This window comes from Saimiri boliviensis, chromosome 7 (assembly GCF_048565385.1).
Source record: "Saimiri boliviensis isolate mSaiBol1 chromosome 7, mSaiBol1.pri, whole genome shotgun sequence".
Taxonomy (NCBI): domain Eukaryota; kingdom Metazoa; phylum Chordata; class Mammalia; order Primates; family Cebidae; genus Saimiri; species Saimiri boliviensis.
Window position 1 is genome coordinate 82,219,247 of NC_133455.1, and position 15,627 is coordinate 82,234,873.

General features: G+C 37.3%; 1 long non-coding RNA gene across 1 annotated transcript in view; it reads left to right on the forward strand.

Annotated features, from left to right (window-relative positions):
• The first annotated feature begins 501 nt into the window (after nt 1-501).
• LOC141585147 (uncharacterized) overlaps nt 502-15,627 on the forward strand; it is a 45,777-nt gene continuing 30,651 nt past the window's right edge. Inside the window, exons 1-3 of the long non-coding RNA XR_012518487.1 lie at nt 502-592; nt 5,266-5,339; nt 6,303-6,433. This is a non-coding gene — a long non-coding RNA (uncharacterized LOC141585147). The remainder of the gene's footprint in view (nt 593-5,265; nt 5,340-6,302; nt 6,434-15,627) is intronic.

Below are 15,627 nucleotides of genomic sequence, written 5' to 3' on the forward strand. Positions count from 1 at the left end.
GTTTACTGAGTAAAGGAATCAATGAGTGAAAATACGTTCTTATGACAACAATCACCTATAAAGCTACACAAATCTCTAATCCTCATTTGGTTTTCACTTCTCCATTGCAATTAAAAGCCTACCTTCATTTCCATATATATCAATCAATATTCCCACAACAAAAAAAGAAAGTTGCATGAAAAAAATAGGAAACCTGTGACGTTCCACCATGTTCCAGATTTTCCAAATAATCCTGCCATTTGGAAGCCTGTTCATAGCCCCCAATGTACCGAAAGGCCTTGCAAAATGCTCATAGGTGAAACAGCAGGAAGCATCTAGAACCATCTCAGAGGGAGCCTTCTGCTTCCAGGAATAAAGTCACACATTCACAGGTGCTTCCTGTTTTTTTCTAACTCCTTGCCCACCTTCTGCACACCAAGCGTGGATTCTGCAAAACGTAAGCCCAACAGGAAACTGCCTGTAATTTCAGGTAGCTTTTCTGATTCTTGAAAAGATCTTGAGTATACTTTCAGAGAAATGCCAGCAAAAACTGTAGTCATTTGGGAAGGAACAATTCTGGAAGAAAGAGATGCGGCGAACTAGCACAAAGAGGGTGAGAACATGTTTCATGAAAATGCTGTCTGTAAAGTACATTTTTAAACAAATAAATGTGTTTTCTTTAGGTTTTTAGCTCCTGTGGGTGGAATTAGGAGAACCCACTGTAAGTGGGCGGTGTTTGTCATAGCTGTGCTGTGAGGGAGGAAGAGGAGGGAGGAAGGCTGGGGTGGGGAGGAGGAAAGAGGCCCATACAGCTGGAATGTCTCCACTGAGCTCAGGGGTAGGAATTCCTCTGAGACTTCCTCTATTTCAGGAAGCTCACAAACCCTTTCTGAGATCTCAGAATAACCTGAAATGAACATGTAGAACATTGATCAAGTCATGAGAGTGTTCACAGTAAGTTTTGATTGAACTGTTCTAGGAAATTTCTTCTTAACATGATCACAGGCGGACAAGTTGGGAAGAAAATGCCAGGGGTTCTGTACTCAGTTTTAAAATTAATTCAGAGAAGTTGTTCAAGGTAATGAGTCATGTCATATATCATAGATCTTGGATAATTTGGGGTGATTTTTAAATGTAATTAAAACTGGTAATTGCATAATTCCTGCTGACAGTACTGGTTCTGTTCCAAATATGTACTCTTACATTTGCTTTTGTTTTGTTCTATTTTTTCCCATCCATATTGCCCCAATTAAGTTAAATCGTCTGAATGATTTTGTATTAAGTTGACTTCTTAATGCTCTTTTTCCTGAAATGAAATTAAAAACAGTATCTACAAAGTTAAGCTTCTTCAACGTAACTGTTGAAAGGGCTACACGGGAGAATGTTTCTCTGCTGAAATTCAAAGAAATGTCTTTAACCTACAATGGTCAGAACTGGTCCATATAAATCCTCCCTGAGCTCGCTGTTAGCAGTGAATTAAGGAAACAAAGTTAAGAGCGATTCGTTTTCTTTGTGGTAACAAAGATAGAAACACCTGAACATCTTATATGACCAATAGAAGCTTTCTAATCCTTTTTTAATGGAAACTTTATATACCTAAGGGTTTGAAATACATTAACAATTTTTTTTAACTTTAAACTCTGTTCTACACAAGAAATTATTTCTCTTTCACCCGTGTGTAACCAAGTCACCGTGTATATATGGCTATTAAAGATCCAGATTCAAACAAGTCACTGTCCAGAAAGAACCCGATATCCTCTCAGGACACACATATCACAGTGAAATGATACCAGACAATGGCAAAAGTGGGGTGGAGTCTAGACTTGGTTCTATTATTTACCAGGTATTTCTAGGTTTCCATTTTCTCGTCAGCAAAAGGAGGAAATTAGACTATGTGTTCTGTAAAACCTCTCCTAGCTTTGAAGTGTATTGATTCTTAGGTTTTAAGAACACCTAAAATAAAAGACAGCACATGCTAAGTGGCAGATGAGCTGCTATAATGGTTCTGAAAAGGAAGCAACTGCATAGGCTTGGAGCATCTGGGACAGCCTCCGTGGGGCTGTGAGATGTGGCTGGCTCTAAAAAATGGGCAGAACCTGAGAAGGTAGAGGTGAGGGGCAGCAGTTCACAGGGTACACTCAGGAGACCAGGGGATGTTCCACTGTGGCTAGATCCAGACGGACCCCCGATGCACATGTGAGTGCTAGAGAAAATCTTGTTGCTTGTCACCTTAATGAATGAGGATAATAAGATCACTTGTGGGAGAGTTTTAGTAGCTGAGGCTGCTGAGCCAATGGGCACAGCATCTTCAAAGAAAGGCCAGCAAGATGGACTGTGTTAAACCCAGAACTTTTGCCAAGGCTCTTTGGCTTCTCCACACCGGGAGGTCTCAGTCAGTACTCTGTACTGCAACTACGCCCTCACATGACTCCTCTCTTTTAAATAGTTGGGAGTCCCTTAAAAAGGTTCAAAAATAATGCTTCCTAAAAGAAAACTATACAAATTCTGCCACTCTTAGCTCTGTGACCTTGAAAACTTAGTTTTAAATGAAATAGCTCAAGGACAGAGAAAATTCTCTAGAATGAAATAATAAGTGCCCATGTGCTTGTCATCCAGCTTTGTTATGTTATACCTCATAGTTATTTTCTCATAGTTATTTCAGATTTTTCACAAGGAATGAAAGGTTAAAGATAAAGTTGAAGCTAATTATGTACTACCTTCCAAGCTAATTCTCTTTCTCTCTCTGTCTCTCTCCTTCTCTCTCTCTCCAGGAGTAAACACATTTTCAATTTGACGCTTATCTTCCCATGATGTTTCTGTATTTACACTCCATAGACATCTACAAATAATACTGAGTATTGTTTTGTGTCCCTAGATGTTATATGGTAACATGCTTTGCATATCTTTTCATTTCTTGCTTTGGTAATTCACCGTTAAATTTTTGAGGTTTGTCCATGTTGATACACATAACTTTATTTTCACTGCTACATAGTATTCCACTGAATCATTATTCCAAAATGTATCAATCTATTTTGTTGTTAGTAGAATCTTGGCTTGTTTAAAAGATCTATCTTGAATGATGCTGCAACATTGCCCTTGCACGTGTTTCCTGTGCACTCAGGTCAAAGCTTCCCTAGAAGCCATTGCAGGACACACAGACTGTTAGATTTAGAAGATATTATATAACTGCTCTGTGCTTTCCTAACACTGAGAGCATCCAATTCTCTACATACTTGCCCACGTGCAATATTTTAATCCATTCAATTTGATAGGTGCACTATTTTAATGTACATTTGCATGCTATAAAAGCCTTTTATGCTCCATTGTACAGAATACTAAAGTGAAATCTTTATTTCTCTTGCTACATACCCCAGTCTAGTTTCTTTTAGGACTAATCTAATTCCTTTCAGTTTATGGTACTTTGGCCACCAAATTAGTCACTGTTTTTCTCTGAGTAACTATACCTCAAAGCAGGTGTCGACTTTGCACAGCAACAAAGAAAGGTAAATTATTTGCAAAAGTAGATATAAAATCACTGTGCCAATTTTAAGGTTCAGAAAACATCCCTTGATTTCTTATCCAATTTTCTCTCCCTTTAGTCCTCCCACCAGTTGCTAATCACCATGAACAGCCAAAATACTGCATGCAAAATTATATTTGTGATGTTTGCCGCTTGGCTTAAGACAATGAAGTAGCAGAAAATCTGACAAATATGTTGTTTTGTCACTGTCCTGTCCTTGTGCAGTGGAGAGGGATTTCAGACACAAACTGGTTCCCATTAGGCTCGAATCACTTTGATAAGCTCTGATAAGCATCAAGGTTCTGGGGCTTTTTACAGAAAAGAATTTCTTTTTCTTTATTTTTTAATTTCTGATTTCATTGGACAGATGAAAGTTCCTCCGTTTCTTTAGAAAATCACCCTCTGTTTTTTAATGCAGTTTATGATGTACTCTTTTCTCTCACTCAAAAAGGATTTAGAAGAGCAATCTGGCGTTCATCTCAGTGAAAGCATAGAAATATCTAACACTGTCAGATCATTAAATAGAACCCTATATAGTTATAAAGTACACATCCTAAACCATTTCTAAAAGGTCATTGAGGAATCTTAAGTGATCTGAAAAATGTTCATGAGATAAGGCTCAGTCAGCGGAAATAAGCTATATGTATATGTGCATATTGATAACAATTCCATCTCTATCTTTCAATCTATTTATCATCAATCTATTTAGATAAAGGAAATACACCAAAATATTAACAGTGAGAATTTTCCATTGAAGAGACTATGAATTATTAAACACTTAAAAATATGTTTCTGATTTTCCAAGAATGCTACCATGAACATATGTTATTTTTATAACCCAAAATAATTAGCACAAAAGGTACTTATTAATAAAAAAAAGATAATGTGACAAAACTTCTAAGAAGACATAGTCTTATAGTATGGAGATGATAAAGAAATTTAATATACTCAATTATTTTTCTTTAGAATTTCCTTTTATTTTTACTTTTGCAAACTCTTCCTGAGTTTGACATAGGTTTGGGAAAATAATAGAACTGTAACTTTCAACATATATTTGGAAACATACATTCAGTAAATTTAGCATGTCTAAATGGTAGCCTGCTGGGGTTTATTTGCATAAAGGGCAGAGGGTCTCAGTAATAACAAGTTATTATTTTCTTAAGGTTGGTGATTCGGACCACCATGTTCCCCCCAAAACCCCACTCATTATGGCATGGGGAAATACATTAACCTTCCAACCACTGGGAGGCATTTCAGTAGGGGAAGGCATTCATCATCCCAGGAGAGTTGTTGTACACAAGCTGAACTGGGGTTGTCCTAGGGCTAAAGAAGAACTCAGTTCCACCTTCCTACAGTGACAACAAGCTTCCTATCCTTCCTTCTGAGAAGAGCCATGGCCTTCAGCAGAGGAAGCTATAACAGAGAATGAGTTAAGCGAACGCTTTATTAACCAGTGTTGGTACAAATCAATTAAGTCACAGAGCACCCAGTTTCATTTGTATCCATCAGTGCATCATTATATCCACCTGGAAGCACAGTAAGGCAGGACAGGAGGAGGAGGATGTTGTGGGGATCTTCTACCCCACTGAGTTCCTATTATATCTATTATAATTGCAATCATACACTTATTTCTTGAGTAAACAAAATTGGGGATTTTTAAAATATGCTGCTTTATCTTAACTTGTTAAAACACCTATATACAATTACCTAAAACAAGGAGGAGAATTTAAACACAGTTTCCTTTTTGTCTTTTTTTTTTTTTTTAGACAGAGTATCATACTGTAGCCCAGGCTGGAGTGCAATGGCACGATCTCAGCTCACTGCAACTTCTGCCTTCCAGGTTCGTACGATTTTCCTGCCTTAGACTCTCGAGTAGCTGGGATTACAGGTGCATGCCACCACACACAGCTAATTTTTTGTATTTTTAGTAAAGACAGGTTTTTACTATGTTGGTTAGACTGGTCTCGAACTCCTGACCTCGTGATCCACCCACCTCAGCCTCCCAAAGTGCTGGAATTACAGATGTGAGCTACCATGACCAGCCTAAATACAGTTTTCAAAGCAATTAAGCAAGTATATATTAAATGGCCACACAATATGTCTGGCACTGTTTTAAACATTGTAAGGCTGAAGAAATAAGACACTCCTCCAAAAGAAGCTCTTAGGATCTTATCTGGAAGATGAAATAGATGTACATGAAGCACACAAACAACATTACATGTTCTAGGAGGTACATTAAGATGAAGCATCATGAGTGATGAAAGTGATCTACTGCAGTAGATAAAGTATGGACTCTTGAATTGGCTCCCCTGAATTCTAATCTCAGTTCATTTTATTATTGACTGTGTTTAAGGAAACTTGGGCATTACCCAACCTGTTTATACTTCAGTTTCCCCATCCATAGAGTGGTGAAACTAATATCTGTTTAATAAAGTAAATTATATATAATATGCTTACAAGAGTGTCTGATACACAGATGAAGCTCAAGAAACAATTACTTTTATTACTGTCAAATGTCAAGAAAACTAGTTTAGAGATTACATGTGATACTTATAAAATATTTATTGCCAGGGTTGGACCAAACTTTTGAGAGAAAAGTGCCTTTTAGAAATGGCAGGGTGAGATATTCAAATAAAACTTTTAAGTTTGCATTTTATAAAAGACTGAGGATTATATATCCCAACAACTGCAAAATCATTCCCATAAAGAGTAGAAAATATAAGTGGTAGGAAAAAACATATCAGTTGATTATTTTCTTTGAAACAAGAATCTCAGATCACTCATTTGATGTTTCTTTTCAAAGTTCGAAAGGTTCCTGACAGCTCACAGCTCATGATGGTGCCAATATTGAGGATAGAGAAAACTCACTTCTCATGCAGGGAAGAAGAAAATATTCTAAAGAATTGATAAGGATATTCCATGAAATCAAGAAAGGTAGGAAACCAATATTTATTCCTTCATTCTTTCACTCACTCAACAAACATATATTAGTGTCTACTATGTGTTAGGCATGGTACCAGAATCTGGAGTCCAAAATTAAATGAGTCCCTCTGTCCTCAAGAGTTTACAAGACAGGGTAGTAAATAAGTGATCAAAATACTGCATGATAACAGTCAGTACAAGGCATGCAACTGAGCCTGGGTAGTAAAGCAGAGGTCATGTAAATGAGTTTTGTCTTTATTCACAAACTCACGTTGCAAGATTTAACCTATTGCAAGATTTAAACAAGGAGAATGACATCATTTTCATTCTTATAAGATCATACTTGCTGCATAGTGGGAACAAATTGAATGTTCAGTGCTGAGATTTTGTTATTTTTATAACTACATCTTGTATAGTTTTCTATGTCTATAAAGTACAATGAAGATATACCCTCTTAAATCTATGCAGCTATGGGTCCACTTCAATGCTATTATTCATCCAGCAGTCTTCCTTCTGCTCCCTTCTCCTAAAAAAAACTAGGAGAAGAACTAGCCCTATCATATTTCCCTACAATGAATAACAGAACTGCAAGTAGACAAAGACAGATGGAGAATGAACTTAGTTTCCCTCTTTCAAATGGAAGCTAGCAGAAAAGCTCAGGAAGCTAGCAGAAAAGCTCACGCTTTGAGGAGAGAGTAACATGCAGTTGTTAATAACACAGGACATTGATTTAAAAACCAGTGTTGTCCATTGCTTATTCTGTGACCTTGGGCAAACTTGTCAATATTTCTGGTCTTGGCTGGGCATGGTGGCTTACGCCTATAATCCCAGCACTTTGGGAGGCTGAGGCAGGTGGATCACAAGGTCAAGAGATCAAGACCATCCCACCCAACATGTTGAAACCCTGTCTATACTAAAAATACAAAAATTAGCTGGGCGTAGTGGTGTACACCTGTGGTCTCAGCTACTCAGGAGGCTGATGAAGAAGAATTGCTTGAACCCAGGAGGAGGAGGTAGCAGTGAGCCGAGATTGTGCCACTGCACTTCAGCCTGGCAACAGAGTGAGATTCCATCTCAAAAAAAAAAAAAAAATTCTGGTCTTAGGTCTTAATATCTTTACTTTAAGATGGTAATAAAACTATGTATATCTTTTATTTGTCAGATTCAGCTAATTACTATAACAATTAAATCAAATCTCACTATACAAATGTATTTCTGGTTAAAGTTAAGAAAGGGCATTAACTAAAACAATAAGTTATTACAATATAAAATATCAGGATAAAAACATTACATAGAGAACTTATTTTATATATGTGTATATATATATATATAATGATTATTTAGGAAATGTAATAACAGAAAAATCCACATTTATAGTAACAACAATTTAGGAAATGTAATAACAGAAAAACCCTCATTTATAATAACAACAAAGAACATGAAACACTTTTGAATAAACTTAAAAGGAAATGTGCAAAACCTGGATGAGGAAAGCATTTCTGAAGGATATAAAAACACTGAAGAAGAGCCAAGAAAACACTTTAAAAGAAAAACTAGGAGAAGAACTAGGCGTATCACACATTAAAGCATACTATAAAGTCTTCATGATTAAAAGAGTGTGGTATGTAGGTGCATGAATAGGCTAATGGACTGACAGAATAAATTAGAAAGCCCAGAAATCGACTCAGGTACATATTGAAATTTAGTATATGATAAGTGACATCATAAAATTATTAGAGCAAGCAAATTTTAATAGCTGGTTCTGGGGCAATTGGATAGCTATTTGGAAATAAATGATTTTAGATTCATATTTCACACCATACACTTATAACTAGTGAAATGCAAATTAAAACTTTATAGGGATATGATTTTTTTCACCTATCAGATTGGCAAAACGTTTAAAATATGGCAAACAGATAGAGATACCCTCACACATTGCTGGTGAGAATGTCAACTGGTACAAGCTTTTTAGAGAGAAATTTGGCAATGCTTAAGAAACTACATATACACTTAATCTTAATTCAGCAATTCCACTTCTAGGAATTTACCCAGAAAATACACCTCCAATAAGGCAAAAATACATTTGCGCAGGGTTATTAATTGTGACATATTTGTTTTTGCAAAATATTGGAAACAATGTGAATATCCAAACATAAGAGAAGAGTTAAACAAATTTTGTACCTCTACAGACTCTAAGAGAAAATGAAATAGAGGATTTCTGTGAACCAATTTGGATTGTTTTTCAGAACACATTAAGTAAAAAAGAAAAAAAAAGTGCAAAAGAGTATCGATTATGTGTCAACTTTTATTAAAGAGAAACTGAAAACACACACATACACAGACACACACACACACACACACACACACACACATACGCACACATGTTACCCCAGAAACTAAGATTGCTTATATGTAGGGATAAGAGGAAGGAGTAGGGGTGCAGGGGATGATGGAAGCGGGAGAGAAACACTTCTCGGAGTGTAACTCTTTGTACAGTTCTGACTTTTAGAAACCATGATAATGTTTCATATACTGCAAATATAAATAAAGGACTAAAATCAAGCAGGATGAAGGGAGAACCTGAAATTCAAAACAAACAATAACAAATGAGCCTAACTAAATTACAAACCACACTGAAGGGGATGAGGAAGAAAAGAATAAACTGAAGGTAACTTTGAAACCCAATGTATTATTAATACAATGTATGTATTATATAAGACCAAAGACAAGCAGAAATGTACACAAACATTATACATTACTTTGCAAGTTCCCTAGCCCCAAAGAGGCATGGGTTAGTTGACATGTATTTTAGGATTGTTCAATAAGTAAATAATCTTTGGATAACAAGAGGGAGATTTCTTACTTTTAGAGAAATGAGTTACTAGTAAGAAAAGGAGAAAGGCTAGAATTAACCCTGTAGTATTGAACTGAAATCAAATTTATTGGTATGAGCTGTTGGTGATAGATAGAAGATGTTAGATAGATAGATAGATAGATAGATAGATAGATAGATAGATACGGATAAACAGGAATCAAATGTACGAACTCATGTTAACAGATAAATGATAGATGGATAGAAGATACAGAGATAGAGACTTAGATCATGTGTATGTACATGTGTTTATTACAAACACAGATTTTCATCTACCTTTGTCTGATGAGAGGGCCTAAAAGTAATGACACCAGTAGCAATGAACACAGGATCTTGGTTTCTTAATAACATTATTTAATAAAAGAAAGCAAGGATCCTTGAGAAATGACTGATCTCATGGCTGGGGCAGGGAAAGTACTGTGTAAGATTATCCTGGAACATCTTGTGCCAGAAAGAAAAGAAGTAGTAAGAACAAAACGTGGACACATGTTGAAAGGACACAGAAGCCAACTTGAAGGGGCCCCCAATGGTCAATTCGGAGCCAATTTGAAGAACTAAGTAAATTATGATAATAATGGAGTATAGCCTATAGAATAAAATAAGTATTCATGATTGCATGCTGATATACATCAGTAATGGCATAACTAGCAAATGGGAGAGAAAGGAAAGCTCTTCTTTACAGCAGAATTACAATTAATAAATGTCAAATAAATTATTAAAGTAAAAAAATCATGAGTTGGAGATGAGTGGCACAATATATAAGAACCAGGATATTTACCTAGTCCTGAAGTCTCTCTCTACAAAGTGCTTATTCAATACAAAGATAAAAACAGTTCCTTTACAGGGAAACAGTCTGGCAGACACCACCTTAACCAAGTATTCAAGGCTAACATCACCAATAATAAGAAATATTCAACAAAACGGAGCCGGATATATGTACTGAGAAGCCCATAATACCACTTCTTTGATAGTCCTTCCAATATGTATAAGCTGAATTTAATCATTATTAACTTAATCATAACCCGGATCCTTGCTATAAAATAGGTATTAACATGATAATTGGCAAATTAGTTAAAGAAGGTTTGGGGTTAATGGTGTATTAATATTATATTAATATTAATGTTAATCTCAATATTAGTTTCCTGATTTTGAAAATTATACTGTGGTTAAATAAAATATGAACACTTGAAGTAGTTCAGTAAAAGGTATATGGTAATTCCGTGTACTACTGGCAATTTGTTTTTAGTCTGACATTATTTCAAAATAAAAAGGTAATAAACATATTAAAAAGAAAGAAAAGGTATTTAAAAACCTTTATACCTATGATTACAAAACTTCATTTTAGAAGAGACAACTTAACACCCTTTCAAAATATATTTTCTTCTCAAAATTAAAATGTCGGCAGTGTGCAGTGGCTCATGCCTGTAATCTCGGCATTTTGGGAGGCTAAGGTCAGAGGATGGAGAATGGCTTGAGGCCAGGAGTATCGAGACCAGCCCAGACAACATAGTGAGACCCTATCTCTACAGATATTAAAATGTAGAACTAACCAGGCATAGTGGTGCACACCTGTACATCCCAACTGTTCAGAAGGCTGAGATGGGAGGATCACTTGAGCCCAGGAGTTTCAGATTGCAGTGAGCTAGGATTGCACTACTGCCCTCCAGACTAGGCCACAAAAGTAGACCTTGTCTCTTAAAATGAATAAAAAGTTAAATACATTCTTAAAATATACATATGGAAAAACACATTTATTCCATAAATTGTCCCCCAGATCAATATGTTCCTTCACTCTGACTCACTGTTTTAATTTGTCTGCTATTGTTCCTGTTTTCAGAGAATATGACCTGGGTAATAAAGTAATTTTTTTGTAAATTAATCGTAGTTATAATTTTACTTCAGAGGATTTAGGCATCTTACTCTTTAATTTTATGTACAGATATATGATTTTCTAGGCAACAGATTTAGGGAGCTTCATTTCTATTCTAAAAGCCTGGGTATAAAGGCCTGGCATCCTTACTCTATAAAAGATAGGCCCATTTTATAGACCACAAGGCTCATCACTACTCAATAGTTACCTCACATTCCTAGAGTTAAATAAATCAGAGCACCTGCACACATCCATACACACATATATACTCACACATAGGTATACACACACATATATAATGTGTATATATGTGTGTTTATATATATATATATATGCACATTTTCAGTAACTTGCTAATCAGGATGAATGCTGTCTTAACTTTTTTTTCAAACAAAAGTTCTCACATATTTATTACGGAACCAACCTATTGCAGAGCACAGAAACAAAGATAAAAATCATTTTTTCAATAAAACATGTCCGACAGTGCAGATAGTGGCAACATTTTCAAGTTGCTATTGCAAGATGCCAGTGACCCCAAGACAGCACGAATCTGAATGCCATCTCATGGGCAAGTCCTTATTGACCTAGCTGGGTTCTTCTCCAATGTCTCCTCTTGGCGTTGCACATGTTCTTATTACAGTTTTCATCTGATTCCACTAGGGAATGGGATGATTTTGCTTTTATTTCTTGGCCAGAAATCACCTGATACTAAAAAACTTGTGAGAAGACACAGTGAGGAATGGAATCAACTGCATACACCACAATGGCAGAGAAAGGGAGAGAGCTGTCTTATTTTAATGAAATATCGTGCTTTGGAGAATTCAAAGAAAAATACAGGAGGTCACTTGATTTTACCACCAGAGGGCATAAGACATTAAGAAACAGAGCAAACAAAGCCCACTTGCTTGTGAGATTTTCTGATTCCATGGTTTGAAATCTCTAGGTGGCTACTTCAAAAATGAACTCAAATCCTAACCCAAATTGGAACACAGACCTAAAAACAAAGGTTTTATATTCTGCTACTGAATCAGACCAGGAGGAAAAGGAGTTCACAGCATGCACTGAGGGCCAAAGAAAATAAGCTACCGACAAACGAGGATAGGAAAAGGGTAGGAAGGAAAAACTGCCTTTTTAAAAATCCTCAACCATGTTCTCAAAAATGTAACTTACTTACATTTGTTAATTACATTATTAATTGAGGTTAAACACTGAAATAGGTTGGCAGTGTTAATTTTGATGTTTCCTCTCCTGGTGATGTTTGGGAAAAATATTGCCTGGTTAATGCGATCTTATCTAGCAAAACAGAAATGAGCTGGTCCAGTATCAATGAGAACAAGGTCTTGAGTTCAAGTTGTCTGCGAGTCAGTAAACTTCTCTCTAAAAAGGGGCCAAGTCTTTCTCCTAAACCAGCAAATGCACATGGTGGGTCACAGGGGGAGTAGTGAGAGAGCACACATGTGCACAGCGCAGATCTAGCATGACCCTGGAGAACTGAGAATCAAACTGCACATTCTGCTGATATTGTGTCAATGGACCCTCCCCATAAACAGTATTTTGACCTCAGAGTCAGATAATTTAAATTTCTCCTATTTCTCTCACCACCCTCCCCTCAATTCCCACCTTTTTCATTTCTATTTTCTTCCTCACCTAAGTAAGACCTCACCCTTTTAAAAATACTTGATAGGGTGCATACCTGGAAAAGGGGATGAATCATTTATTTTAATGATGTAAAAATTATTTCAATTCTGCCAATAGTTTACCAATGTAGAAACAACTTGACTGGGCAGGAGATATTCATCTTAGACATAGATCTAACTGGTCTATCTCTGTTCTCTGCATGAGATGGCCCCTTACTTATTACAAGGATATCATTTCCCACCTACCCGACTTGCTTAAAAGTCTGTGGAGCTTATTTCATAGATGAGGACTTTTGAGGGAAACTGCATCTTATTTGAAATTAACATGATATTGCTATAACCAAAGGAGCCCTCCTGGGTTTGAGGATAATCATGACCGATGCTACATTTGTGCAGCAGAAAGTATGAGTGAGATACATGTTTTCACATGCTGCATTCAAGTCTCTCTAAGCAGGTAAAAGTAAACTGGAGAACTGAAATAATCATGACTATTTAGTCAAAATACTCTATATTTATTCTAGATTTAAGGACTAAGGGTGGGAAAGGTGGGAACGTGTTTTTAGTATGTTGCTTTACACTCTTCTAAAATGCTTGAGATACTTGCAGTGTTTCTTTTTCACTGTTTTATAATAGTACTAGACATAATTGCATTATATAAATGCTCTGCTATCTTAAAACTACCAGAGTCCATCTCTGACTAAGATATTTCATTATTTCATTTCTACTATTTCTGACTAAAATATTTCATTATTTCATTTCTACTTCCTCGCCTCCAGCTTTTTAATCAGGCTTTTATTGTCAGATTTCATTTTCATCTTCAGAAATGGGTGGCGTGGGGAATCTGATCAGGAAGGAAAGGTGACCAGGGACACTTGGGCACATGGGAGATGAGAAGGTCAACTCTTTCTCAGTGTCACTTCTAGTGTGGACTCACGGAGGTTAATCAGGTGCTCAATGCAAAGAAAGAAAGAAATAGGATCAGCTTCTATGAACTCACACAGGGCAGGTCGTGGGTGGGCTTTGCCTCTGGGACAAAGGAAAAGCAACAGAAAGTGTCAGTGAGACACATGTTTTCATGTGCTGCATTCGGGTCTCTCTAAGTAGGTAAAAGCAAACTGAAGAACTGAAATAATCATCTTGACAATGTAGTCAAAATAGTCTATCTTTATTCTAGATATAAGGACTAAGGGTGGGAAAGGTGGGTATGTGTTTTTAGTATGTGGGTGGGCTTTTCCTCTGGGACAAAGTCCCCAGCTGTGTTTAACGGGCATATGAAAACCATGTTTTGAATCTTTCAATCCAGACTGTTCTTATTGCTGTGGTATCTTTGGGAACACAAATGGAGTTGAATGGGTCCCAGAGGCAAAGCCCACCCACAACCTGCTCTGTGTGAGTTCATAGAAGCTGACCCTCTTTCTTTTTTTCCTTTTTTCTTTTTTGCATTGAGCCCCTGATTAACCTCCGTGAGTCCACACTAGAAGTGACACCAAGAAAGAGCTCACCTTCTCATCTCCCATGTGCCCCTCAAGTGTCCCCTATCACCTTCCTTTCCTGAACTCAGGTCAGACAAATGTCCTCCTTTCCCAAACTTGAATGCCTCCCTTGCTCTAATGCTTTCAGAATCCATATTAATTTGGGCAGTATCCAAGGCTATCTTGGTTTATACATGGGGACAGTTTGTAAGCTTTGCTGACATTCAAAAATAGGAGGCTTAGGTGTACTGGAAAAAGCCCTGCCCTAGGGATCTGGATTGAGATTGAAGTCATGCCCCCCTCACACCTGGGTGGGCTAGGTATGCCCCTCAGGTAGTAGGGATAAAAATTTCAAATACTACTTCAAATATCTGGAGCAAATGCAGCTTCTTTGTTTTCTATAATAGATCTACTCTTCCTCATAAACATCCACCTCACTGGATACCAGTGCATGGACAGAACTCTTATACTTGTCAATATTCAGTATTAAAGCCTCTTTTCTTTTAAATTGGCTCCCTCTCCCATGATGCATTTACTTTTGTATCTTTCCAGCTTTCTCTCTCTCCCCAGAGGATCTTCCCGCTTCCTCTGGATCTTCCCAGGTTCCTCTCCTCCCCAGTGCTGGATATTTCCAGCTTCCCCTCTCTGCCCAGAGGCTGGGGCTGATGTAATCATGTGGCAGCAAGGGAAAGGCATGCCAGAGCCCTCTGGATTCTCCGTGCATGGCTTGGTCGCCTCCCAGCTGAGGTGTCACTCGGTCCATGTGGGTCGTTGGAGCATTTTTCTGGCACACCCTCTCGTCCTGACCATCTGCCCCTGGTTGTGCCTTTTGTCTCTCTACAGCCTCTACGCATCTTCAGACCTCTAACAATTCTCTGGTCTTCTTAGCACCAATACATCTGCCTGTCGAGGTTCAAGGAAGTTTTCAGAACCCATAGGATCAAGACCATCACTACTGCCTCACCTCACATACTTCCATTATGGTCTTTCCCCCCCCCCACCCCCAGTGCTCCAAACAGTGATAGGGAAAAATTGGACTCTTCTCTGGACTTTTCTTAGCAGGATGTATATACTAAAAACCTGCCTCTCCAATTCTCTTTTCTGTCTCCTTTTTTTGCAGTCCACTGGTGTGGAAGGATAAACATCCCACTTCTTTCTCACACCTGTAAAGAATATTTACATATTCTCTTTTCATATCCTTTCTGAGGTGGTGTTTGTAGTCTCCTAAAGCCATCGTGGTGGACAAGCTGCAGAGACAGAAATCTAGTTCACTCACAAACAAGATGCGTCTGGAGAAATTCCAAAAATATTATCCCTCTCACCTAATTTTTCTCTCGGCTTCCTCAGAAAACTTA